Source organism: Bubalus bubalis, chromosome X (assembly GCF_019923935.1).
Source record: "Bubalus bubalis isolate 160015118507 breed Murrah chromosome X, NDDB_SH_1, whole genome shotgun sequence".
NCBI lineage: Eukaryota > Metazoa > Chordata > Mammalia > Artiodactyla > Bovidae > Bubalus > Bubalus bubalis.
This window is the reverse complement of record NC_059181.1, coordinates 46,453,255-46,479,559: the sequence shown is the minus strand read 5'-3', so window position 1 is coordinate 46,479,559 and position 26,305 is coordinate 46,453,255. Positions and strand designations below refer to the sequence as shown.

Below are 26,305 nucleotides of genomic sequence, written 5' to 3'. Positions count from 1 at the left end.
CTATGAAGGTTCACTATCCATTCCCCTAGTTTGATTCTCAAAGCTTACAGCTAGCTTCGATTAGCTTACAGTTGCTATCTGAAGTCACTTCTGGCTTTTGGACACACAAGCAGACAGTACTGGCCCTTGCCTAACACCTAAAGCCAAGCTCTCAGTCTAGCTCCCAAGGCATCCTTCTAAACTAGCCTATTTATCCTATTTTTTTTCCATCCATTTATTAGATAACTGAATCCTAATAAACCTAATTGAGGACCACCCTCAAATAAAATGTAACTGAGCTCCAGAAAAGCTCATTAATGACCATTTGCAAACAAGACACCACAGTTTGTTCTGTTTCAGAATGGCATTTTCCTGATTTAAAAAAGAACAAGGAGGGAAAAACTGTAGTCAACATTTTGAAATTCCTCCCAAGTATATTTCAATCCAAGTATTGACCGGTTAAAGACTGAGGAGAGAAACAAAAGGGGAAGAAAAGAAGAAAGAGAGATGGGGGAGGGGAGGTGGGATGAAAATCAGTGAGTGATGCAGGCACTCACAAAGGTAAAATTATGAAGTTTTGAAGTGCTCTTTATCCCTGTGCCTTCAATAACTTAAAAACAAACAAACAAACAAACAAAAAAACAATGAAAAGGCAGAGAAATGCTGCATGAATGAGGGAGCAAACTAGAAACACAGAAGTAAAAATGAAGAGGAGATAAGAAAATTACCTGAAAAAGAATTCAGAATAGTGATAGTAAAGATGATCAAAAACCTTGAAAAGAAAATAGAGAAAATGCAAGACTCAATTAACAAAGACCTAAAAGAATTAAAGAATAAGCATACAGAGACAAACAACACAATTACTGAAATTAAAAATACTCTAGAATAAATCAATAGCAGAATATCTGAAGCAGAAGAATGAATCAGTGATCTGGAAGATACAATGGTGGAAATAGCTTCTGAAGGGCAGAATAAAATAAAAAGAATGAAAAAAGCTGAGGACAGTTTCAGAGACCTTTGGGACCATATCAAACACACCAACATTCGAATTATAGGGGTCCTAGAAGAAGAAGAGAAAAAGAAAAGATATGAGAAAAGTTTTGAAGAGATTATAGTGGAAAATTTCCCAAAATGGAAAAAGAAATAACCAATCAAATCCAAGAGGCACAAAGAGTCCCATACAGGATAAACCCAAGAAGAAACATGCCAAGACACATAGTAATCAAACTAACAAAAACTAAACACAAAGAAAGCTGCAAGGGAGAAACAACAAGTAACATACAAGGGAAACCGCATATGCTTAATAGCTGTTCTCTCAGGAGAAATTCTGCATGCCAGAAGGGAAATGCAGAATATATTTAAAGGACTGAAAGGGGAAAATCTGCAACCAAGATTACTGTACCTAGCAAGGATCTTATTCAAAATTGATGGAGAAATCAAAAGCTTTTCAGACAAGCAAAAGTTAAGAGAATTCAGTACCACCAAACAAGCTTACAACAAATGATAAACGGACTTATATAGTCAAGAAATACAACAGAAGGAAACAGGTCTGCAAAATCAACACCAAACAATTAGAAAATGGCAATAGAAACTTATATATCAATAATTAATTTAAATCTAAATGGATTAAATGCTTCAACCAAAAGACATGGACTGGCTGAATGGATACAAAAACAAGACCCACATATATGTTGTCTACATGAAACCCACTTCAGACCTCAAGACACATATACACTGAAAGTGAGAGGATGGAAAATATATTCCATGCAAATTGGAAGCAAAAGAAAGCTGGGGTAGTAATCCTCATATCAGACAAAATAGACCTTGAAATAAAGAAGATTACAAGAGATAAGGAAGGACATTACATAATGATTAAAGGGTCAGTTCAAGAGGAAGACAAAGCAATTGTAAATATCTATGCAGCCAATATAGGAGCACCTCAATACATAAGACAAACACAGACATAAAAGGAGAAATTGACAGTAACACAGTAATAGTCAAGAGACTTGAACACCCCACTACACCAATGGACAGATCATGAAAACAAAAAATTAATAAGGAAACACAAGTCTTAAATGATACATTGGATGAGATGGATCTCATTTATATCTTCAGGACATTCCATCCAAATGCAGAAGAATACACCTTCCTCTCAAGTGCACATAGAACATTATCTAGGATAGACCACATCTTGGGTCACAAATCAAACCTCAGTAAATTTTAAAAAATTGAAATCATATCAAGCATCTTCTCTGACCACAACGCTATGAAACTAGATATCAATTACAAGAAAAAAGTGTAAGAAAGAGAAACACATGGCTATTAAGCAACACATTTTTAAATAAGCAACAGGTTACTGAAGAAATCAAAAGGGAGACCAAAAAAATTCTAGAAACAAATGACAATGAAAACACAAGTAAAAACCTATGTGATGCAGCACTTCTAAGAGTGAAGTTTATAGCAATACAATCCTACCTCAGGAAACAAGAAAAACATGGAATTGACAACCTAAAATTTACACCTAAAGCAACTGGAAAAAAAAAAAAAAGAAGAAGGAAAAAGCACCCAAAATAATAGAAGGAAAGTAATCACAAAGATCTGAGTGGAAATAATTGAGAAAGAAAGAAACAACAGTAAAGATTAATAAAACTGAAACCTGGTTCTTTGCAAAGATAAACAAATTTGACAAACCCATAGCCAGACTCATCAGGAAAAAAGAGAGAAAAATCAAATTAACAAAATTAAAAATAAAAAAAGGAGAGGTTACAACAGAAAATGCAGAAATACAAAGGATTATAAAAAACTATTATGAACAACTATATGGCAGTAAAATAGATAACCTGGACGAAATGGACAGATTCTTAGAAAAGTTCAATCTTTCAAGACTGAACCAGGAAGAAAAAGAAATTATGAACAACCCAATTGCAAGCACTGAAATTGAAGCTGTGATCAAAAATCTCCCAGAAAACAAAAGCCCAGGACCAGATGGCTTCATAAGAGAATTCTATCAAACATTTAGAGAAAAGCTAATGCTTTTCATTCTAAAACTTTTCCAAAAAATTGCAGAGAAAGGAACACTTCTAAACTCATTCTATGAGGCCAGCATCACCCTGATACCAAAACCAGCCAAAGACAACACAAAAAAGAAAACTACAGACCAATATCACTGATCAACATAGATGCAAAATCCTCAACAAAATGTTAGAAACAGAATTCAGCAACATATCAAAAAGCTCATACTCCATGGTCATGTTGGGTTTATTCCAGGGATGCAACATTCTTCAATATATGGAAATCAATCAATGTGATACACCATATTAACAAATTGAAATGTAGAAACCATATGATCATCTCAATAGATGCAGAAAAAGCCTTTGGCAATATTCAGCACCTATATATGATTAAAACTCTTCAAGAAATGGGCCTAGAAGGAACCTATCTCAACACAGTAAAGGCCATATATGATAAGCCTACAGCAACAGCTTATTTAACTTTATCAAAGTGCCCCAACATTCAAATCATGGGTGTCCAAAAAAAAAAAAAAAGAACACAGAAGGAAAAGACATGAGAAAATATTTGATGAGATTATAATTGAAAATTTCCCTAAATGGGGAAGGAAATAGCCACCCAAGTCCAGGAAGCCCAGAGAGTCCCATACAGGATAAACCAAGGAGAAACAAGCCAAGACACATATCAATCAAACTAACAAAAATTAAACACAAAAAATAAATATTAAAAGCAGCAAGGGAAAAGAAACAAAAAAACATACAATGGGTTCCCCATAAGGCTAACACCTGGTCTTTCAACAGAAACTCTGCAGGCCAGAAAGAAGTGGCAGGAGATAATTAAAATGATAAGAGGGAAAAACCTACAACCAAGATTGCTCTATTCAGCAAGGATCTCACTCAGATTCAAAAGAGAAATCAAAATCTTTACAAACAAGTAAAAGCTAAGAGAACTCAGCAGCACCAAACCAACTCTTCAACAAATGCTAAGGGAAGTTCTCTAGATAGAAACACAGAAAATGCTTTAAAAAAAAAAAAAAAAAAAAAAAAAAAAAAAAAAAAAAACCCAAAGGGTCCTAAGTTGGTGAAGGAATAGGACAGGGAGACCATTTTCTTCCCCACAAATTCATTGAAAGTTCATTTGAACACTAAGCAGTTTCCACAAAACAACTTCTGAATGCTGGTGGAGGACACCAGGCCCCCAGAAGAGCAGCCCATTCTCTTTGAAAGGAGGTAGGACAAAATATAAAAGATTAAAAAGAGAGACAAAGAGTTAGGGATGGAGACCCTCCCAGGGAGGGATTCATGAAGGAGAAGTTTCAAAACACCAGGAAACCCCCACCGGCGGGTCTGTGGGGAGTTTTGGAATCTCAGAAGGCGACATAACCGGGAGGAAAAGGAAAACAAAACCCCACAGATTACGTGCCTAACCGCAACTCCCAGGGGAGAAGTAGCCCAACCGCTTGCATTGGCCAGCAGCGAGTGGGGGCTGAACCCTAGGGAGGCGTGGGCTGCATGCTTAAGGTAAGGACCAGGTCTGAAAGCCCTGAGGACAATCTGAGGGAGCTAACCTGAGATAGCAAACCAAACTGTGGGATAGCCAGAGAGAGATAAAAAAGAGAGAGAGAACTTTCCCGCGAAAAGCTAAGGCACAACCTGGCCCTCTCACAGAACAAAGGATTGAGCAAATACCAGAGGAGAGCTAGCCGGCTGCGAAATGGCCCCTCCCCCAACACAGGCTCAGTAGTTGCAGCTCACAGGCCCTGGAACGCCAAGGATTCAGTAGTTGTTGTACATGGCTCAGTAGTTGCAGCTTGCAGTCTCTAGAGCGCAGGCTCAGTAGAAGTAGTGCACGGACTCAGTTAAACTGCATCATGTGGTATCTACCCAGATCAAGGATCAAACAGGTGTCCCTTGCATTTGCAGGCAGATTCTTATCCACTACTGTACCAGGAACTGTATTGTACATTTTTGATTTATTGTTACCATATAGTCCATGTATGTTGACCTATAATGATATCTACTTGTTTTAAACTGGTACTCATTTAAGTTAAAATATATTATAAAAATCTATATTTTTTATTCCCCTTCCACATATTTTGGTTTTTAATATCATATTTTGCATCTTCATATTTATCTCTTAACAGCTTATTCTAGACAAAATTGCCTTTTCATTTTTGTCTGTCAAAACACATACTAGCTTATTTAAGTAATCTTCAAACCTTATTATACAGTTGCATTTGTTGACACGACTTTCCCTTTTCTATAAGTTCTTACTATTTTCCATTTAGAGAGGAGAGGGCTTTTCAAGTTTGCCTTTAAGTTAGGTTTATTATTGGTGGCTCAGAGAACAAAGCTAGTGGAGGTGATGGAATTCCAGTTGAGCTATTCCAAATCCTGAAAGATGATTCTGTGAAAGTGCTGCACTCAATATGCCAGCAAATTTGGAAAATTCAGCAGTGGCCACAGGACTGGAAAAGGTCAGTTTTCATTCCAATCCCAAAGAAAGGCAATGCCAAAGAATGCTCAAACTACCCCACAATTGCACTCATCTCACACGCTAGTAAAGTAATGCTCCAAATTCTCCAAGCCAGGCTTCAGCAGTATGTGAACCATGAACTTCCTGATGTTCAAGCTGGTTTTAGGAAAGGCAGAGGAACCAGAGATCATATTGCCAACATCCGCTGGATCATGGACAAAGCAAGAGAGTTCCAGAAAAACATCTATTTCTGCTTTATTGAGTATGCCAAAGCCTTTGACTGTGTGGATCACAATAAACTGTGGAAAATTCTGAAAGAGATGGGAATACCAGACCACCTGATCTGCCTCTTGAGAAATATGTATGCAGGTCAGGAAGCAACAGTTAGAACTGGACATGGAACAACAGACTGGTTCCAAATAGGAAAAGGAGTATGTCAAGGCTGTATATTGTCACCCTGTTTATTTAACTTCTGTGCAGAGTACATCATGAGAAATGCTGGGCTGGAAGAAGCACAAGCTGGAATCAAGATTGCCAGGAGAAATATCAATAAACTCAGATATGCAGATGACACCACCCTTATGGCAGAAAGTGAAGACGAACTAAAACTCCTCTTGATGAAAGTGAAAGTGGAGAGTGAAAAAGTTGGCTTGAAGCTCAACATTCAGAAATTGAAGATCATGGCATCTGTTCCCATCACTTCATGGGAAATAGATGGGGCAACAGTGGAAACAGTTTCAGACTTTAATTTTGGGGGCTCCAAAATCACTGCAGATGGTGACTGCAGCCATGATATTAAAAGACGCTTACTCCTTGGAAGGAGATCCAACCAGTCCATCCTAAAGGAGATCAGTCCTGGGTGTTCATTGGAAGGACTGATGCTAAAGCTGAAACTCCAATACTTTGGCCACCTCATGTGAAGAGTTGACTCATTGGAAAAGACTTCCAATGCTGGGAGGGATTGGGGGCAGGAGGAGAAGGGGATGACAGAGGATGAGATGGCTGGATGGCATCACTGACTCGATGGACGTGAGTCTGAGTGAACTCCGGGAGTTGGTGATGGACAGGGAGGCCTGGCGTGCTGCGATTCATGGGGTCGAAAAGAGTTGGACACGACTGAGCGACTGATCTGATCTGATCTGATCAGATGGTAAAGAATCTGCCTGCAATGCAGGAGACCCAGGTTTGATCCCTGGGACTGGAAGATCCCCTGGAAAAGTGAAAGGCTACCCACTCCTGTATTCCTGCCTGGAGAATCCCATGGATAGAGGAGCCTGGCAGGCTAAAGTCTATGGGGTCGCAGAGTCAGACATGACTGAGACACAAAGACACTTTTATTATTGATGTACTATTTTTCTTTGAAAATTTTTTCCTTATATTCTAAATAATAATCTTGTTAGAGTATAGTAAATTACAAGTTTTCCCCTTCAGTTCAGTTCAGTTGCTCAGTCATGTCAGATGCTTTGTGACCCCATGAACTGCAGCACACCAGGCCTCCCTGTCCATCACCAACTCCTGGAGCCCATTCAAACTCATGTTCATCGAGTTGGTGATGCCATACAACCATCTCATCTTCTGTCATCCACTTCTCCTCCTGCCCTCAATCTTTCCCAGCATCAGAGTCTTTTAAATGAGTCAGCTGTTGCATCAAGTGGCCAAAGTATTGGTAGTTTCAGCTTCAACATCAGTCCTGCCAATGTACACCCAGGACTGATCTCCTTTAGGATGGACTGGTTGGATCTCCTTGCAGTCCAAGGGACTCTCAAGAGTCTTCTTCAACACCTCAGTTCAAAAGCATCAATTTTTCTGCACTCAGCTTTCTTTATAGTCGAAATCTCACATCCATACATGACTACTGGAAAAACCATAGCCTTGATTAGATGGACCTTTGTTAGGGAAGTAATGTCTCTACTTTTGAATATGCTGTCTACTTTGGTCATAACTTTCCTTCCAAGGAGTAAGTGTCTTTTAATTTCATGGCTGCAATCACCATCTGTAGTGATTTTGGAGCCCCCCAAAATAAAGTCTGACACTGTTTCCACTCTTTCCCCATCTATTTCCCATGAAGTGATGGGACCAGATGCCATGATCTTAGTTTTCTGAATGTTGAGCTTTAAGCCAACTTGTCCACTCTCCTCTTTCACTTTCATCAAGAGACTTTTTAGTTCCTCTTCACTTTCTGCCATAAGGATGGTGTCAACTGCATATCTGAGGTTACTGATATTCTCCCGACAATCTTGATTCCAGCTTGTGCTTCTTCCAGCCCAGCGTTTCTCATGATGTACTCTGCATAGAAGTTAAATAAGCAGGATGACAATATACAGCCTTGACGTACTCCTTTTCCTATTGTTCCATGTCCAGTTCTAACTGTTGCTTCCTGACCTGCATATAGGTTTCTCAAGAGGCAGGTCAGGTGGTCTGGTATTCCCATCCCTTTTAGAATTTTCCAGTTTATTGTGATCCAACAGTCAAAGGCTTTGGCATACTCAATAAAGCAGAAATAGATGTTTTTCTGGAACTCTCTTGCTTTTTCTGTAATCCAATGGATGTTGGCAATTTGATCCCTGGTTCCTCTGCCTTTTCTAAAACGATCTTGAACATCTGGAAGTTCACGTATTGCTGAAGCCTTGCTTGGAGAATTTTAACATTACTTTACTAGCATGTGAGATGAGTGCAATTGTGCAGTAGTTTGAACATTCTTTTGCATTGCCTTTCTTTGGGTTTGGAATGAAAACTGACCTTTTCCAGTCCTGTGGCCACTGCTGAATTTTCCAAATTTGCTGACATATTTAGTGCAACACTTTCAGAGCATCATCTTTCAGGATTTGCAATAGCTCAACTGGAATTCTGTCACCTCCACTAGCTTTGTTCGTAGTGATGCTTCCTAAGGCCCACTTGACTTCCCATTCCAGGATGTCTGGCTCTAGGTGAGTGATCACACCGTCATGATTATCTTGGTCGTGAAGATCTTTTTTGTACAGTTCTTCTGTGTATTCTTGCCACCTCTTCTTAATATCTTCTGCTTCCCTACCATTTCTGTCCTTTATTGAGCCCATCTTTGCATGAAATGTTCCCTTGGTAGCTCTAATTTTCTTAAAGAGATCTCTAGTCTTTGCCATTCTGTTGTTTTCCTCTATTTCTTTGCACGGATCACTGAGGAAGGCTTTCTTATCTGTCCTTGCTATTAATTGGAACTCTGCATTCAAATGCATATATCTTTCTTTTTCTCCTTTGCTTTTCACTTCTTTTCTTTTCACAGCTATTTGGAAGGCCTTCTCTGACAGCCCTTTTGTTTTTTTTGTTTTTTTTTTTTGCAGTTCTTTTTCTTGGGGATGGTCTTGATTCCTGTCTCCTGTACAATGTCACGAACCTCCATCCATATTTCTTCAGGCACTCTGTCTATCAGATCTAGTCCCTTAAATCTATTTCTCACTTCCACTGTATAGTCATAAGGGATTTGATTTAGGTCATACCTGAATGGTATAATGGTTTTCTCCACTTTCCCCTTCAGCACGTTGCATATATCATGCTACTCCCTTCTGTCATGGAAATTTTCTGCAGGAGAATTAGCTGATAGCATTATGGGGATTATCTTGTACATGAATCCCCCCCCCCCCTTGCTACCTTTAGAATTATTTCTTCAGATTTAATTTTGCCATTAAAATGTTCTGTTCATTGGTGTGGGCATGTTTGGTTTCATGTTGTTTGCGACACTCTATGATGCTTACTGCACCTTGGCATCTCTTTCATTCTTCAAGTTTGGGAACTTTTCAGCCAAAATTAATTCAAATATTTTTCAGTCCTCTTCTCTTCCTGTTTTCTTTTTGGAATATTTATCATGCTAATGTTGGCACACTTATTCTCCTAGAGATCTCATAGACTGTTTTCATTTCTTTCATTTATCTTTCTGCTTTAATGATTGGATGATTTCCATTATTATGTCTTCCAGATTACATATGCATTCCTCTGTATCACTTAGTCTAGTACTCATTCCTTCTAGTTTTTTTTTAAATTTCAGATATTGAATTACCTATTTTTAATTGAGTCATTTTCATATTTCCTACTTTTGTCTTAAAATGATCAATTCTTTACTCCAATTCAGTTAACATTTTTATTGTTGTTCAGTCACTAAGTCATGTCTGACTCTTTGGGACCCCATGAACTGAAGCACACCAGGTTCTTTATCCTTTACTACCTCACAGAGTTTGTTTAAATTCATGACCATTGAGTCAATGATGTTATCTAAACATTTCATCCTCTGCCACCGTTTTCACTTTTTGTCTTTAACCTTTCCCAGCACCAGGGTAATTTCCAATGAGTTGGCTCTTTCCATCAGATGGCCAAAGTATTGGAGCTTCAGCTTCAGCATCAGTCCTTCCAGTGAATATTCAGGGTTGATTTCCTTTAGACTGACTAGCTTAATCTCTTTGCAGTCCAAGAGACTCTCAAGCATCTTCTCCAGCACCACAACTCAAAAGTAAAATTTCTTCAGCGATTCAACTTCCTTTATGATCTAACTCTCACATCCATACATGTCTATGGGAAAAATCATAACTTTGACTATACAACATTTGTCAACAAAGTGATATCTAAGCTTTTTAATTCACTAAGTTTACCATAGCTTTCCTTCCAGAACCATGCATCTTTTAATTTCATGGGTACAGTCACCATCCGCAGTGATTTTTGGAGCCCAATAAAAGAAAACCTGTCACTACTTCCACTATTTTATCTTCTATCTGCCATGAAATAATGGAACCAGATATCATGATCTTAGTTTTATTCACGTTGAGTTGCAAAGCCAGCTTTTTCACTTCCTCTTTCACCCTCATCAAGAGGCTCTTTAGCTCCTCATCACTTTCTGCAATTAAAGTAGTATCATCTGCATATCTGAGGTTGTTGGTAATTCTCCCAGCGATCTTGATTCCAGTTTGTGCATCATCCAGCCCATACTTTTCCATGATATACTCTCATAGAAAGTGAATAAGCAAGGTGACAGTATGCAGCCTTGTCATACTCCTTTCCAATTTGGAACCAGCCAATTGTTTCATGTGCAGTTCTAACTGTTGCTTCTTGACCTGCATACACGTTCCTCAGAATACAGGTAAGGTGGTCTCATATACTCATCTCTAAGAATTTCCCACAGTTTACTGTGATCCACACAGTCAAAGGCTTTAGCATAATCAATGAAGCAGAAGTAGATGTTTTTCTGGAATTCTCTTACTTTTCATATTATCCAATGAATGTTGGCAATTTGATCTCTGCCTTTTCTAAACCCCACTTGTACATCTGAAAGTTCTAAATTCACATACTGCTGAAGACTAGCTTTAAGGACTTTGAGCATAAAATTACTAGCATGTGAAATGACTGCAATATTATGGTAGTTTGAACAATCTTTTGCATTGCCCTTATTTGAGATTGAGCTTCCCTGGTGGCTCAGATGGTAAAGCGTCTGCCTGCAGTGCAGGAGACCCAGGTTCGATCCCTGGGTTGGGAAGATCCCCTGGAGAAGGAAATGGCAACCCACTCCAGTACTCTTGCCTGGAAAATTCCATGGACTGAGGAGCCTGGTGGGCTACAGTCCATGGGGTCGCAAAGAGTTGGACACGACTGAGCGACTTTACTTTATTTGAGATTAGAATGAAACCTGAGCTTTTCCAGTCCTGTGGCCACTGCTGAATTTTCCAAATTTGCTGACATTGAGTGCAGCACTTTAACAATGTCATCTTTTAGGAATTTAAATAGCTCCTGTGTATTCTTGCCACCTTTTCTTAATCTCTTCTGCTTATGTTAGGTCCTTACCATTTCTGTCCTTTGTCATGTCAATCCTTACATGAAATGTTCTCTTGATATCTCCAATTTTCAAGAGACCTGTAACCTTTCCCATCTGTTGTTTTTCTCTATTTGCATTGTTCACTTAATAAAGCCTTCATATCTCTCCTTTCCATTCTCTGGAAATCTGCATTTGGTTTGTTATATCTTCTCCATTCTCCCTTGTCTTTGGCTTTTCTTCTTGCCTCAGCTATTTACAAAGCCTTCTCAGAACCATTTTGCCTTCTTGCATTTATTTTTCTTTGGGATAGTTTTGGTCACTGATTCCTGTACAGTGTTACAAAACTTAGCCCATATTTCTTCCAAAAATGGACAAATTTCTAGAAATGTACTGTTTTCCAAGAGTGAACCAGGAAGAAATAGAAAATGAACAGATAAATTACCAGTAATTGAAATTAAGCAGTAATTATAAAAATTCCATGAAACAAAATTTCAGAATCAGATGGCTTTGCAGAGAAATTCTAGCAATCATATAAAAAAAAGTTAACACTTATCCTTCTCAAATTGTTCAAGAAAATTGCAGAGGAAGGAAAACGTCTGAACTGACTCTACAAAACCAGAATCACCCTGATACCAAAAGTAGACAAAGACTTTTTAAAAAAGAAAATGCAAGTTAATATCACTAATGAACCGAGATGCAAAAACCCTCATCAAAATATTTGCAAACAGAATGCAACAATAGGCAGCATATTAAAAAGCAGAGACATTACTTTTCAGACAAAGGTCCATCTAGTCAAAGCTATGGTTTTTCCAGTAGTCATGTATGGATGTGAGAGTTGGACCATAAAGAAAGCTGAACATTGAAGAATTGATACTTTTGAACTGTGGTATTGGAGAAGACTCTTGCAAGTCCCTTGGATATCAAGGAGATCCAACCAGTCAATCATAAAGGAAATCAGTCTTGAATATTCACTGGAAGGACTGATGCTGAAACTCCAATACTTTGGCCACCTGATGTGAAAAACTGACTCATTTGAAAAGACCCTGATATTGGGAACGATTGAAGGGGACCACAGAGAATGAGATGGTTGAATGACATCGCAGACTTGATGGACATGAGTTTGAGCAAGCTCCGGGAATTCGTAATGGACAGAGAAACCTCGAGTGCTGCAATGCATGGGGTCACAAAGAGTCAGACAGGACTTAGCAACTGAACAGCAACAAGGGGACAGTGACTGGCAGGTGAAAAGTCAACAGTGATAGACTGGGGTGTGAACAATGCTGCAGTAATGCAGACTAGGGGTGTGCTTCCCTCAGGAAGTACTTAGAAAACTGGTACTTAGAAAACTGAGCAGTTATATGTCAAAGACTGAATCTATAACATTTGCTAACACCATAAACAGAAATAAAGTCAAAATTTATTTGAACCTACATGTGAAACCAGGAATAATAAAATTCCTAGGGGAAAAAAAAAAAAAACATAACCAGAAGACTCTTTGACATAATTAACTAGTAATATTATATTTTCATTTGTTTCCTGAAGCAAACAAAAGCAAAATAAAGAAACAGGATGTAATTAAACTTAAAAGCTTTTGCACATTAAAGGAAACCATTAATGAAATGAAAAAGCAACCTACCTAATTGAGAGTATCTTTTCAAATGATATGACCAACAATGGGTTAATATGCAAGATATATAAACAGGTAGTACAACTCAATATCAAAAAACAAAGAGGGCGGTCATAAGATGGCTGAGGAATAGGATGGGGAGACCACTTTCTCCCCTACAAATTCATCAAAAGAACATTTGAATGCTGAGCAAATTCCATGAAACAACTTCTGAACAGTGGCAGAGAACATCAGGCACCCAGAAAGGCAGTCCATTATCTTCGAAAGGAGGTAGGACAAAATATAAAAGATAAAAAGAGAGATAAAAGAGTTAGGAATGGGTACCAGGCCCGGGAAGGGAGTCTTTAAAGAGAAGTTTTGAAACACCAGGAAACCTCTCACCGGCGGGTCTGTGGGGAGTTTTGGAGTCTCAGAGGGCAACATAACCAGGAGGGAAAAATAAATAAATAAATAAATAAATAAAACCCACAGATTACGTGCCTAACGGCAGCTCTCAGCAGAGAAGTAGCCCAGATGCTTGCATTCACCACCAGCAAGCAGGGGCTGAACAGGGAGGAGCAGGCTGCATTACTTAGGGAAGGACCGCCTGAATGACCTGAGGGCAATCTGAGGGAGCTAATGTGAGATAGCAACCTAAACTGTGGGACAGCCACAGAGAGAGAGGAAGAAAAAAACAAAGAACCCTATTAATGAGTGGGCATAAGTCCTGAATAGACTTTTTTTTTTTTTTCCAAACAAGAAAAAACTGCAAATGGCCAATTGGTACATGAAACAATACTCAAAATTATTAAAATTCATCAAAAAAATGAAAGTCAAAATCACAATGAGATATCACTTAAAACCTGTCATAATGACTTTCATCAAAAAGACCACAAATAACAAATGTTTGTGAGAAAATTGAACCAGTGTACAATGTTGGTGGGAATGTAATCTGGTTTAGACACTTTGAAAACATTATGGGGTTTCCTGAAACAATTAAAATATAGTACAGCAATTCCACTTCTGGCTACATATCCAAAAATAAAATGGAATGTACTGTATGATATCATTTATAAGTGGAATATAAAAAAATAACAAACAAATTAGTGAATGTAACAAGAAGGAAACAGACTCACATATGTAGAGAAGAAACTAGTGATTATCAGTGGGGAGAGGGAAGTGGAGAGGGCCATAATAGGGGTATGTGATTAAGGGATGCAAAATACTTTATGTAAAATAAGGTTCAAGAATATATTGTACATAATTGGGAATTTAGGTAATATTTGATAATAAGTATAAAGTATATTATAATCTTTAAAAATAGTTCAGCACTGTTATACATATGAATTATATAATATTGGTAATCAACTATATCTCAGTTAAAATTATAAATAATAAAAAAGCTTTTTTTTTTCTTCACATAGTATTTCTTCAAACGCTTCCATTTTTTATGTAGTTCTGAGTTCCTAGCATATATAATTTTCCTTTTCTTCAGATAACTTTTTACATTATTAGAAGGGATGTGGCCTTGGGTGTGATGGAAAACAAAGAGCAAGGCCCAATATAAAAGAGGCGAAACTGATACCTTGGGGGACCTGTATAACAGAGAAGGGCTTATCTATTTATTCTTCCCAGTAAGAAGAGGAAGCAGTAGGTAGAAAACATAAAAAAATACAGGCAAGTGTAACAGAGGGGTGTGTGGTGGCTATTTATATGGTGTTGTTTGATGAGTGCTAGGAAGGTTCTGCAGTCCATGGGGTCGTGAAGAGTCGGACACGACTGAGCGACTTGACTTTCACTTTTCACTTTCATGCATTGGAGAAGGAAATGGCAACCCACTCCAGTGTTCTTGCCTGGAGAATCCCAGGGGCAGGAGAGCCTGGTGGGCTGACGTCTATGGGGTCGCACAGAGTCGGACACGACTGAAGTGACTTAGCAGTAGTAGTAGCAGGAAGGTTCTCTGCCCCCAGATTTCTCTCTTACATACATGGAATTCTACTCTCAGTGATTCATTTTTTCCAGGAACTTAGCAGTGGATTTTGCAGAGAAGACTGACTTATTGGCTTGAAAGGAAGTTCTCTGAATCTTGTAACTCTATGTGAAGAACTGAGGAAGAACTTGGGAAATAAATCTCAGAGACGTAAGGGGCCTTGGAGAGATACAGATTATGTTTATGAAAGAAATAAATGAGAACCCTCCCCTCACTTTTTGCTGAGAGGTGCTCTTTATATTCACAATACAGTGTCCAGATCAGCAGCATTGGCATCAGTTGGTAACTTGTTAAAAATGCAAAATCTCAAGTCCTACTACATACCTACTGAATCAGAATTTGCATTTTAATAAGATCCTCACATTATTCAGGGCTTCCCTTGTGGCTCAGACAGTAAAGGATCTGCCTGTAATGCAGGAGACCTGGGTTTGATCGCTAGATTGGGAAGATCCCCTGGAGAAGGGAATGGCTACCTACTCCAGCATTCTTGACTGGAGAATTCCATGGACAGAAGAGCCTGGGGACAGAAAAGCCTACAGTCCATGGGGTCACAAAGAGTCAGACACACCTGAGAAACTAGCACTTCACTTTCATATTATTTATGTACACATTCAAATGTGAGAAGCTAGAGTTTTTCATAGTTATAGTTCCTTTATTTCCATTGTTACATAGTATTTCATTGTCTGAATATACTACAACTTTTTTTAATTGAAGTATAGTTGACTTACAATATTATATTAGTTTTGCACATACAACATAGTAACTTGATACTTTTATAGATTATACTCCATGCAATTTTATCATAAAATATTTACTATATTATTTGTGCTATACATTACATCCTAGTAACTTATTTTACACCTAGTAGTTTGTACCACTTAATCTCATTCACATATTTTGCCCCTCCCCTAAACCTTTTCCTTTCTAGTAACCACTAGTGTCTTTCTGATTTGTTGTATTTGTTCATTTGTTTTATTTTTTATAATCCACATAAAAGTGGATAAAGTATTTTTCATTCTCTAAGCATAATACCTTCTAGGTCCATCTATGTTGTTACACATGGTATATTTTCATTCCTTCAACAGCTGATATCACATCTTCTTATCCATTCATTGGTTGATGGACATTTACTACTACAAGCTAGAAACTTCTAAAGTAACAAAGGAGCCTGTAGTGGTCACAATTTGGTTCCTTCGAGCCTCAGTATCTTCTTGGAATGTTCTCATTTATGCCCTGATGTTGTTCCCACTGTCATTCCTAGAACATAGCCAAAACCTAGACACAGACAGACCCTGGGGCTCTCTGTTGAGATTCATTAATAAGAAAGTTAAAGAAAGGTAAACAAAAAACTAATCAATGAATTAATTACAAACAATGTACATAATAACAGGTTTTCAAAGTTCATCTTTGTATAAATATAACATTAGTAATTTTTTTCCTGTGTGAAACAGTCAACACAATAGTCTGTTGAGAGAATATGAAATACAGGTTTCTGATTCTACAAATGTAATATATGTAGAATATTACAGTTACCCTTTTCTCAAGGTAACTAATTCCCTTCTTGCCCCAGATGGGCTGGCTTTGCTTTTCAATTACTTCACTAGGGTTTTACTCCCCTTCAGGTTCCTCCCAGCAAAATGAGGTGGGCAGTATCTTATCTCTTGCTACATGGCAGTTGGTGATGGACAGGGAAGCCTAGCATGCTGCAGTCCATGGGGTCACAAAGAGTCAGACACAACTGAGTGACTGAACTGAACTGAACATGGCAATGGTTTTCCATGAGTAAGAACAGACACAAAAGACCTTCACTTTTCATTCTTAAGCCCTAGTTCCCAAACTCTGTGTGCCTCAGAATTACTGAGGGTACTTGTTACAGATGTATATTTCTTAGTTCCAACTACCAGGGTTTCTGTATTAGGTGGCTATGACTCAGGTGTGCTATACCGTACTTTGAGAATATTGTCTTAGGGGAAAGATGCTATCCAAATGAGAGACAGAGTTTTAATTAACAATGTTTCTTCCTTTCTCTGGACTTCAATGTTTCTATCAGTATTTACTATTTAGGGTTGGCTGGACCATATGTTTCCCATGGTCTTTTATATTTTCATTAGCCCATAGATTGTATACGCAAAGTAGTCAGTGTGTACACTATGACAAAGGCAGTGCCAGTGCTGTGAAAACTAAGAAAAATGACTGAGTCCAAATATGAAAGAGGGCCCAACAAACCAGGAATGTGGTTAGGTGAGCAGATTGCAGAGGGGTTGAAGGAGCTGGTGCTTTACACATTCAACAGAGGAAACTCAGGGAGATGCCGTCTTTGGCTTCAGGAGCTGTAATATAGTGAAGAAAGAGCAGATAGGGCCTCTGTGGCTCTACCCATGTATGCATAGAAGGGAAAGTGTGAGAATATTAAGTATTTAGTGAATACTTAATATGCTTACCTGAAATCTATAGGGTGACATATTTCAGCTTCACACAAACACAACATTTCTGATGATGAAATGTACTGTCATAAGGTTAATGAACTCTCCATTACTGAAGGGTGAAAGCTAATTTTTGCTTTATGGGAGTACCACACATGCTTGCATGCTAAGTTGCTTCAGTTGTGTCTGACTCTTTGTGACCCTATGGATGTAGCCCACCAGGCTCATTTGTCTGTGGGGTTCTCCAGGCAGGAATATTGGAGTGGGTTACCATGCCCTTCTCCAGGGAATCTTCCCGACCCAGGGATCAAACCCACATCTCCTGCAGCTCCTGCATTGTAGGTGGATTCTTTACTACTGAGCCACCAGGAAAGCCCCATGGGAGTGTCATATTTAAACATTAGATAGTGACAAATGCTGGCAAAGGTTGTTGAGGAGTGGGGAGAAAAGAGGGTCAAATGAGATGGTTTTTAAGGTCCTTTGTCAAAGTACTAAGAACCAGTGAAGTTAGCCTTTGACATTCCTGCTTCACTTTTCTGTACCCACTTGGCCCCGAATCCCTTGTGCTACCTGCCTAGCCTACTAGGGGCATACAGTAAGGCTACAGAGACTTTAGCAACCCTCTTTCCTCTCCAGAGTTATTTTGCCCCAGGTTCTGGACCCCTCTGACATCAGAAAAATCTAGGAAATCCTAAACAATTACCAGCATCCTGTCTGAGGATGCCCAATTCTATGTTTTCTGGTATGTAGAAAGGATGCAGTTTTATGTCATTGTCTATGTGTGTGTGTGTGCATGAAAGAGACAAAAAATGAATAATAATAACATTACAATAGTATAGATGTTAAAACTGTAAAATTGGCTTGAATTTTAAGCAAAAAAGGCTGAAGCATTCAGAAACTCTCATCTGGGGACTGTCTGACTCTTTAATTCTGTGTGGACTGCTGAAAGAGGAAAGTGTGAGGAAAGGCAGGCTTGAAGAGTACTGAAAGGCATCCTGGGATGAGAGTTGCCCTGCTACTAAGGACCTCAGGTAAATTGCCTTCTTTCTCTGGTTCTTAGTACCACCATCTGTAATGTGAAGTTGTTGGCTCAATGGTACATGGCAAGAGAATTGGGGCCAGCACCTGCTCCCTCATGGTCATATAAGATGGTAACATCTCCATTAGTCATATCTCCAATTCTCAAAATACTCACATGGCAGGGCTACATGGGCCCTATAAGACCGTTAGAAAAGCAGCAGAGGGTAGTGATTAAGAGATTAAGAAATCGCAAGCTTTCAGGTGGTCCTGGATAGCAGTCTTGACTCTTCTACCTAGGAGCTATGTGTCTTTGGGCAAGTCACTTAATTTCTGTTTTCTATCTGTAAAATGAGAGCCGAATAGCACCTGTATTACAGGATTTTAAGGATGGTCAAGGAAAACAGTGATCGACAGTACTCAAAAATTTGTGCCACAAAGTAAAGGCTGAATAAATGGTAGCTATTATTGTTACCATTATCTCATCCCTGCTCCTGGTGCCTTGGGCTTTCATCAACATTGCACTGTGGACAGGAGTTGTGTTGCTTAAGCAGGAACAAGTTTGAAAATTATGGCCATCACTACAAGGAGAAGCTGCCTCTTCCTCTGTCCTTCTTGAAGTGTGAGACATTTGGGAGTGGTGCCTTCTGTTTCTGTGGACTCTGAGTTGGGGCTTATTCTTTCTGTTGGGCTAGGCACAACCACACAGCTGGGTCTCCTGCTACTCATGCTTACAGTGTTGCTGTGCCCTTGCTGGTTTAAAGAATATGAACTGAAGGCAGTGGGCTGTTTTCCTCTGGCTGGGAATTTGGCCAAGGGACACAGGAAATCCAACTAGGGTGGGGCCAGGCTTTCTAGCTGGTAAGAAGGAACAATAGGAAGAGAGGGCTTTAACTGGGATTTCTGAATAGGGAAAAAATAGAAGAAAGATGAACTGACAGAGGGGAGTTCCATGAAGACTCAGGTCCACACCTGCACTATTTGGTCCACATTCTAATGTTAGCCCAGTGTCTTCTGAACTGATACACCAGTTTCCTGTATGTATTTGAAAATGGTGCTTCTTGGCAGGTCAGTGAACTGCAATTATGGAGAATATGCATGCAAGCATGCATTCACTACATACTGAATGACAATATAGTAGAATCGTTAGGAACAGGACTCTGCAGCTAGACTGTCTGGGTTTGAACTTTTACTCCAAAACTTACCAGTTGTATTATTTTACTTCTCTGTGCCTCAGTTTCTTCATCAGTAAAATACAAATAATACTACCTACCTTGTAGTCTTTTTCTGAGCATTAAGTGAGTTAATAGTGAAAGGCACATACAGCAGTGCCTGACACACAGTAACAACTCCACAAGTGTTTACCATCACCATTAAGTCAATAAGCAGTTCAATCAATAATTTAAGGAGGGAAGTTCAAAAGGGAGGAAGTATATCTATGCTTAGGACTGATTCACATTGTTGAAAGGCAGAAACCAACACAACATTGTAAAGCAATTATTCTCCTATTAAAAACAAATTTAGAAAACTTTAAAAAATTAAAAAAGTATTTAGTCTTCAGTCAATGCTTACTCTGTGCCATATTGGGTAGAGAACATAAAAGTGATGTATAGGATGTGGCACTTGCTCTCGAAGTCCTTATATCTAGTAGTGTTATGCAAAGAGCTTTGAATGATGGGGCAGAAGACCTGAGTTTGAGACCTTGCTCTGCTGTCGCTGCTGCTGTCACTTCAGTCGTGCCCGACTCTGTGTGACCCCATTGACGGCAGCCCACCAGGCTCCCCCATCCCTGGGATTCTCCAGGCAAGAACACTGGAGTGGGTTGCCATTTCCTTCTCCAATGCATGAAAGTGAAAAGTGAAAACTGAAAGTGAAGTTGCTCAGTCGTATCAACTCTTAGCGACCCCGTGGACTGCAGCCTACCAGCTCCTCCATTCCTTGGGATTTTCCAGGCAAGAGTACTGGAGTGGGGTGCCATTGCCTTCTCCAGACCTTGCTGTACAACTTACAAATCTAGAGTAGTAGGTTGAAATGGAGGTAATCTGGCTTAACACTGTCCTCCTCCTGCCATGTAATATGTAAAGTCCCCTAATGCCTGCTAGAAAAAGACAATCAAATTCTAATTGAAATCTTCAGAACAAGGACTCACTCCATATCCAGGTTAGCCATGACACATTACTTGACTACTCTATGCCTCAGTTTCTCATCTGTTCAGATCAGTTCAGTTCAGTCGCTTAGTCGTATCCGACTCTTTGCGACCCCATGAATCACAGCACGCCAGGCCTCCCTGTCCATCACCAACTCCCGGAGTTCACTCAGACTCATGTCCATCGAGTCAGTGATGCCATCCAGCCATCTCATCCTCTGTCGTCCCCTTCTCCTCCTGCTGCCAACCCCTCCCAGCATCAGAGTCTTTTCCAATGAGTCAACTCTTCGCATGAGGTGGCCAAAGTACTGGAGTTTCAGCTTTAGCATCATTCCTTCCAAAGAAATCCCAGGGCTGATCTCCTTCAGAATGGACTGGTTGGATCTCCTTTCAGTCCAAGGGACTCTCAAGAGTCTGCTCCAATACCACAGTTCAAAAGCATCAATTCTTCGGCACTCAGCCTTCTTCACAGTCCAACTCTCACATCCATACATGACCACAGGAAAAACCATAGCCTTGACTAGACGAACCTTTGTTGGCAAAGTAATGTCTCTGCTTTTGAATATGCTATCTAGGTTGGTCATAACTTTCCTTCCAAGGAGTAAGCATCTTTTAATTTCGTGGCTGCAGTCACCATCTGCAGTGATTTTGGAGCACAGAAAAATAAAGTCTGACACTGTTTCCACTGTTTCCCCATCTATTTTCCATAAAGTGATGGGACCAGATGCCATGATCTTTGTTTTCTGAATGTTGAGCTTTAAGCCAAATTTTTCACTCTCCACTTTCACTTTCATCAAGAGGCTTTTTAGTTCCTCTTCACTTTCTGCCATAAGGGTGGTGTCATCTGCACATCTGAGGTTATTGATATTTCTCCCGGCAATCTTGATTCCAGCTTGTGCTTCTTCCAGTCCAGCGTTTCTCATGATGTACTATGCATAGAATGATGGCAGATAATATGTACATTAGAAGCTTGTTGTGAACATCAAAAGAAAGAATATTTGTGAATCTGTTAATCACCCTAAGACTTTAATAGTCTTTTCATTAGGTACATTAGAAGCTTGTTGTGAACATCAAAAGAAAGAATATTTGTGAATCTGTTAATCACCCTAAGACTTTAATAGTCTTTTCATTAGGGTCAAGGAACATCATTGCAAAGTAGATGTAAGATTGGAAGTCTTTCAAAGGGGGCATCAGTCCTTTAGATTAATATTCAGGGTTGATTTCCTTTAAGATTGACTAATTTTATCTCCTTCCTGTCCAATGGACTCTCAAGAGTCTTCTCTAGAACCACAGAAAGAGCCAACTCATTGGAAAAGACCCTGATGCTGGGAAAGATTGATGGCAGGAAGAAAAGGGAGTGACAGAGGATGAGATGGTTGGATGACACCACTGACTCAATGGTTAGTTTGAGCAAACTCTGGGAGATAGCAAAGGGCAGGGAAGCCTGGTGTGCTGCAGTCCATGGGCTCATAAAGAGTCGACATAACTTAGTGACTGAACAACAACAGCAAAAGGGGCAAGAGAAGTTTATTCTCCCATCTTGTGATACATGTGTGTAGGGGATGGGTGGCTATGTATTAATCACCAGAGCTAAGATGAGAAGCAGAAGGTGGAACTTACATTATTCTTGGGAGTAGAGCTAAAGAGGATTTTCATAGCTTGGTGGGCTGGGGATCAGGGTGGGGAGAAGAGAAGCTGTGCTGTCAGCTTTCAGCACCCACAGAGATGCACCTGTGCTGACTGCTAGACTGTGACAAAGAGAGGTATGGCAGCTGGAACTTGTCTACAGGGAACTGACTGTAGGCTCATGTACCAGGTCTGGCACACTCCCAAAGGTTTGCAACTTTTTGACTGACACATGGATCCCTGCCTTTGCCCAGAGGCATGCTGCCACATCAAGTTGCCAAATGTTTGTGGCAACCAGAGTGTAGTCTCAGGTTATCAGTTACTAAGGACTGTCTGATTGTGTTCTCAACATCTCTGTCAACAGGATAAAGGAAAGGAAGGAGGAGGGAAGCAGTTCTAAAGGACACATCTTTAGAGCTCACCCCAAAGCTCCTGTATTTGAGAAATATGATACAAAGCCCCCTCCCTATCACATTCTGAGCCTACCTAACAAATACAGATTTCTATCACTACTTTTAGGGTGCTGACAGGCTGACCCTTGATGCCACTGGATATGCCCAGTGCATCAGAAATAAGAGGGATTGGTGCAAACATTATTAATTGAGCCTTGGAATACTTGGTCATGTTGCTGATGTATCTTAAGTCTGGGACCATGAAGCAGTGAGTAGCATGAGGATAGTGTTAGACACTTAATGCCATGAATAAACTAGCATGTACCCAGTCCTTTTCTGGACATAGTAGATTACTAGGAAAAAGTCTCACTCCTAGCCTCCAGGAGACTCCCTCCATGGGACTATGCCCCAAGAGGGACAGTTCAGCATAGCAGGCAAGGTTCTGAGCTACAAACAATAGAAATCAACTCTGATTTAGTCATTCAAGGAATGGCAAAAAGGAAACAGTCATATATGGACAACAGATTGAGGCCAGCCCTGGGAACATAACCTGAGTCTGACAGGCTCCAAAGCCCATCCTCTATCTATGCCCATGGAGTAGCAATAGTAAAAATAGTTCGTAATTGTGTAAATTTTACAAGTTTACATATTGTTCTATTAAAATCATTTTATGTTATTATGATTACTCGATCTGCACAAATAAAGCTTGGAGTACACAGGGAAGGTATTATTTTGACCATTCTCTAGATGAGGTAAATGAGGTTCAACAGGATTGGATACTACAGCCAAGATTTCAAATCAGGGTTTCTACTCCAAATCTGATATTCTTTTCCTTATACGTGTCATGGATCCCTCTGACTATATAAGTAAAGGAGTTGGCCCACTTGGTGCTGATCCCAAGAATCATAATTAGGGGAAAGCAAGTATAGGAAGACAGATGACACAAAAAAGAAGGTCCTAGCTAAAAGTTTCATCATAGAGGACTGCTTCAAGAATGAGTGAGCTCCTCAACACCAGGCAATAAAGACTGAAGATTGCTTGCTGGAACAGAATGGAGTATCTGTCTGAGTCTCTTAACACTTCCTGTAATTGGCTTTTACCAATCAAGACTGGCCTTAAGATACCTACTCAGTGTTTCAAGCATCCCAGAAACAGAGGCCATTTATCTTTGTTTCCCTGACTTCAGTCCACCTAATTAACTTCTCCACAAATTTGTGGGTGGTTTTCTATGCCTTTTTCTCCGAGCTGAACCATCTGTTTCTTCTCAGCCTCTCTTCTAGGATCAACAAGCTTGTCTGATACATTTTTGTTTTCCTTTTTCCTGATTATTGCCTTTGTAACTTTACCTGTGGAATGGTTCTCATATAAGATATTGTTGTCATCTCCTCCTCTTGCTGCTTCTTTGCTCCCTTTAACATACTCAAAATTACTCCCAGCTCTAATTATCTCTACCCACTCCCCAAGCCATCCTAGAGCTCCAAAACATGGTCTCAAGGTTTCCCAAATAGTAATTTCCTCTTCAGTGCATTCACATCTTTTTCCCACCCCTCCATTCTGACTTTTAAACTCCTCTAGTATCCTCACACTAGTCACCTGAGGTGATTAGGTCAAGAATTCTTCCCAAATTTGACATGGGGAAACTAAGGTCCCAAGGAGGTAGGATGAGCAAGTTCCTCTAGCATGGGCATTGGTGATTTTTTCTGTGAAGGACTGGATTGTAAATATTTTAGGCTTCAGGGCCACTGTGGTCTTTATCATTCCTTCTCCTCTTGCTCATCTTTCTCCTTCAACAATTTAAAAAGTGAAAATCATTCTTCCCTAAGGGCCTTTCAAAAACAGGCCCCTGACTGCATTTTGCCCAAACTTGGTAGTCTATCAACACTTACTATAAAGAATCCTTCCCATCTAGTATTTAACAATCTTCACTTTCAAGAAGTTCTCTTCAACATCTAACTCTTGTTTCCACTTGTGTATTTTAAGACAATTCAACTTTGGTAAAATTTTTCTGTAAAAAGTTTGTTATTGTTGTTGCTATTTTCCAAAGTGCTCATGAAAGTGTGTTGTTGAACCGTGAAAGATGCTGGGATTCTTGGCCTCTGGAGGAGAGTAATTCAATCCAGGGCCAGTGACAAGGCTTGATCGCTCAGAGCTTTTGTGTAATAAAGTTTTATTAAAGTATAAAAGAGATAGAGAAAGATATAAACATCAGAAGGGGACAGAAAGAGTGTGCTCCTGCTACACTTTAACAGTATGTTATATACTTATCAGTAAGCTGTTAATTAGAGAAAAGAGATGTCTCAAAACTCAGAGTGGCACCAGGCCCCTCACCCACAACATGCATTTTGAGATAACATAGATACCAGGTGAGTCATTCCGGGCCATAAAATGACTGATATGAATCGAAGAAAGACAGGTTTCCCACTCTCTGACATAAATCACAGCAGGATCCTCTATGGCCTACCTCTCAGAATAATGGAAATAAAAGCAAAAATAAACAAACAGGACCTAATTAAACTTAAAAGCTTTTGTACAACGAAGGAAACTATAAGCAAGGTGAAATGACAGCCTTCAGAATGGGAGAAAATAATAGCAAATGAAGCAACTGACAAAAAATTAATCTCAAAAATATACAAACAGCTCATGCAGCTCAATTCCAGAAAAACGAAAGACCCAATCAAAAAATGGGCCAAAGAACTAAACAGACATTTCTCCAAAGAAGACATATAGATGGCTAACGAACACATGAAAAGATGCTCAACATCACTCATTATCAAAGAAATGCAAATTAAAACCACAATGAGGTACTATCTCACGCCAGTCAGAATAACTGTTATCCAAAAGTCTACAAACAATAAATACTGGAGAGGGTGCGGAGAAAAAGGAACCCTCTTACGCTGTTGGTGGGAATGCAAACTAGTACGGCCACTATGGAGAACAGTGTGGAGATTCCTTAAAAAACTGGAAATAGAACTGCCATACTATTCAGCAATCCCACTGCTGGGCATACACAACAAGGAAACCAGAATTGAAAGAGACACGTGTACCCCAATGTCCATTGCAGCACTGTTTACAATAGGCAGGACATGAAAGCAACCTAGATGTCCATCAGCAGATGAATGGATAAGAAAGCTGTGGTACATAAACACAATGGAAAATTACTCAGCCATTAAAAAGAATACATTTGAATCAGTTCTAATGAGGTGGATGAAACTGGAGCCTATTATACAGAGTGGAGTAAGCCAGAAAGAAAAACACCAATACAGTATACTAACACATATATATGGACTTTAGAAAGATGATAATGATGACCCTATATGCGAGACAGCAAAAGAGACACAGATGTAAAGAACACTCTTTTGGACTCTGTGGGAGAAAGCGAGGGTGGGATGATTTGAGAGGGTAGTGTTGAGACGTGTATATTATCATATGTGAAGTGGATCACCTGTCCAGGTTTGATGCATGAGACAGGGTGCTCAGGGCTGGTGCACTGGGATGACCCTGGGGGATGGGATGGGGAGGGAGGTGAGAGGGTGGTTCTGGATGGGGAACACATGTGCACTCGTGGCTGATTCATGTCTATTTATGGCAAAAACCACTACAATATTATAAAGTAATTAGTCTCCAATTTAAAAAAATTAATTTAAAAATTAAAAAAATAAAAAATAAGGACAGGTTTCCAAGTAAATATATAGTTTCATTAACAGATTAGGAGAGCAATGTATGAGTAAAACATAGAGGTTTGTTGAGCCCTTATCGGTTCTGAGTCTTAAGTGGAATGAACTTGAAGAAAGACAGAGTCTAGGGTAAATACACAGTTCATTAACATAGCTTAAGAAAAACATTTCCATAAGAAAAACACATTGATTAGCTCA

At 39.4% G+C, this 26,305-nt stretch overlaps 1 protein-coding gene and 1 non-coding gene across 5 annotated transcripts in view; both read left to right on the top strand.

Moving 5' to 3' along the window:
- Positions 1-26,305, top strand: part of ARHGEF9 (Cdc42 guanine nucleotide exchange factor 9) — a 386,748-nt gene that overhangs the window by 8,701 nt on the left and 351,742 nt on the right. The window lies entirely within an intron of this gene.
- Positions 10,886-10,957, top strand: TRNAC-GCA. Its single transcript has one exon. It is a non-coding gene; the product is annotated as a tRNA-Cys (tRNA).